Below are 3,159 nucleotides of genomic sequence, written 5' to 3'. Positions count from 1 at the left end.
ATGAAAATCCAGCGCTTTTTGGATGTCTCATGGATAGTGTCAATCGGAAAGATGGTATTGGCAACACCCTGAACGATTCAATGCAGAATCTATTTAACGATCACGCTGCTGGCATTCTTATTGCAGAAGGCAAATCGTACGGAGTAATATATCACGAAGAGAAATATTACTTTACGGACTCCCATTCATGTGGCATAAAAGGAGCTCCAGCCAAGAATTCAAATGGCAAAGCGTGTATCGTTGAATGCGACACAATAAATGAGTTGACTCGGATATGCAAACGAGCAACAGGCGCGTACAATACACTTTGGACCACATAGATGTGCAGTTTAATCACAACCCCATACAGGATCTGCACATCGTTGAACCGCTGCCTCTGAAAGAACCCACTCCGTTGAATGTCGAGCAACAGCCGCAGACAGTGGATATTGAAGTGCAAACATCTGTCATGGCTCCAATTGACTACGCACAGCCTATTGTTGATAATGAGCTCGAGGTTTCAGGTAACATACATGAAATCAGGCGAAAAACTCGAGACAACATCGTAAACACAGAACACGAACATAGAACAGAAGAGCTTGCCTGGTATTTTCTCTTTCCATACGGGATCAACGGATGGGGCGAGCAACGAGAGATCAAAATCACTCCACTTGATTATTACCAGCAAAAAATTTTGGGCAGTGACCTACGCTTTCAGCGTAATGATTATCTATTTTACGCATTGTCAATGTTCGAATACAAAAGAATAAAAGCGACGATACAGGCTTGTCTGAAGAAACTTGTAGGTCCGGATGGAAAGATAGAAGATCTGCATCTCATTACAAAAGCATTGAGAGGATCGTCGGCCTATTGGCGTACAGCTCTAAACGAATGTCTGGCAAAAATCCGCAGCCTTGGTCCACCAACGTATTTCATCACCTGCAGTTGCAACGATTTATATTGGATCGACATGCGGACAGCACTTCTCATTGCTGACGGCAGAGCAAATGTAGACCCGCACTCGTTGACCACTCATGAGGTACAGCAGCTGATCGAAAAGTATCCTGTCACGGTGAGTCGTCACTTCATGATCAGAATCAACGCGCTAATGAAATATATACGCAATAACGATCACATTTTTGGTGGCAAGGTCAAGGACTTCTGGTGGCGTATAGAGTTCCAAAATCGTGGAAGCCCTCATGTTCACATGATCATTTGGATCGAGAATCATCCATCTTTTGACACTCCGGAAGGCATCGCAACTCTTGACCGTGTTGCAACGTGCGAGATGCCAGCACAGGACGATGAGATCTACGAACTCGTGAAAAAATGCCAGACTCATCGCCATAGTGCCACCTGTCAAAAGAATCATACCACAACGAGATGTCGATTCAACTTTCCAAGACAGACGTGTACCGAAAGCCACATTGTTTCTCACTCGTCGGATGAATTTATACGAAACGGCGGGAGAATATGTCTTTTGAAACGTCGCAAGGAAGATCAATGGGTAAACAATTACAGCCAAGAGCTTTTGAAAACATGGAGAGGCAACATGGACATACAACCCTGTGGCTCAAATGAATCGATCGCCTACTACGTGGCAAAATACATTTCGAAAGCAGAGCCGACTGAAATGAATGTTAGCGTTTCTCAGGCCATCAGAGAAATTCGACGAGAAGAATCAGACATCTCTCGAAAATTATTCAAAATATGCATGCGCATAATGAACGAACGGCAGGTTTCAGCGTGTGAATGCGCCTTCAGACTGTGTCACTTGAGCTTGACGGAAAGTTCTAGGCAGTGCATTTTCCTAAATACTCGCAAGCCTGAACAACGGTACAGAATGCTGAAATTCGATACAGCTGGTCAATCAACGGGCGAATTTTTTGCAAACATATTTCAAAGATATGAGAACCGGCCACGTGAGCATGCTGACTACAACTTTCCCGCAATGTGTCTGATGGAATTTGCCATGCGATTCCAACCGCACTACAGAAAACCTCGAGGTGAAGAAGAGGGTGAAGGTAACGTTGACCAGGACGCCAACGATGAAGTTCCAGTTAGGCAAAGAAAGACAATAATAAAACTTATCGACAAATCCGAAATTACCGCAAGAAATGTAACAGCAGCCGTCCGAGTGCCATACTTCGTAGCTGCAATGGATCCAGAAAGTTTTTACTACAGCCTCCTTCTTCAATACATGCCATACAGGTCGGAAGATGAACTTCTCCGAGGATTTGATTCGGCCAAAGAAGCTTTCAAGGCTCGAGAGAACGATATGAAACAAAACTGTACAATGATGGATGAGTTTCGTCAGCGAGATCGACAACTAGAAAATGCATTTAATCAAATACACGCATACGAGATTCTCGACGCAAACCCAGCTGATTTGCCCCAAGAACAAGAGGAATTAGTCGAGCCACTAGACAATCGGATGGACGATGAACAATTCAATCAAGCTCTCCGTGCCATGAATATTGGACAACAAGAAACCATGAATCTCATCACAAGGAGTATTTCCGAACAGATGGGAGGAAGTAACAATCGGTTGCACCTGTTTATAACCGGTCAGGCAGGAACGGGTAAAACTTTCCTATTTAAACTGCTCAAGGACCAGGTTAACAGATGTTACAGTAAATCAGTCGTCAAGGTCGGTGCTTTATCAGGAGTCGCAGTGAGACTAGTAAGAGGATCGACTCTGCATAGTATGCTTAAATTACCTGTGCAGAAGGACGGTAGAATCGTACAAATGCCACTATTGTCTGGTCAATATCTTCAACACATGCGGCTACAATGGAAAGGTGTCGAGTTTATCTTCATTGACGAAATTTGTGCATGATCAAGTCTCGACTACGACAATTGAAGAATCCCGAGGAAATGTTCGGAGGAATTAATGTATTGCTGTTTGGCGATCTGATGCATATACCGCCAGTGAAGGGACAACCAGTTTACCGTCAGCCCAGACACATGATACCGGCAACACTTTTGTGGGAATTATTCACTTTGATTGAGCTGACGCAAAATATGAGGCAGCAAGGTGATACAACTTTCATTGACGTCCTCAATGCGCTGCGAATTGGAGAGCTAACGACAAGTCACATGTCCGTGTTGATGAGTCGGGTTAGTACAGAGACGGACGGGGAATTCTCTGTAGAGAAGTCCATGCGCATTTACCCGACC

The sequence above is a fragment of the Acyrthosiphon pisum genome, unplaced genomic scaffold (genome assembly GCF_005508785.2).
Source record: "Acyrthosiphon pisum isolate AL4f unplaced genomic scaffold, pea_aphid_22Mar2018_4r6ur Scaffold_21109;HRSCAF=23054, whole genome shotgun sequence".
Lineage (NCBI taxonomy): Eukaryota > Metazoa > Arthropoda > Insecta > Hemiptera > Aphididae > Acyrthosiphon > Acyrthosiphon pisum.
This window is presented reverse-complemented; position numbering follows the sequence as displayed.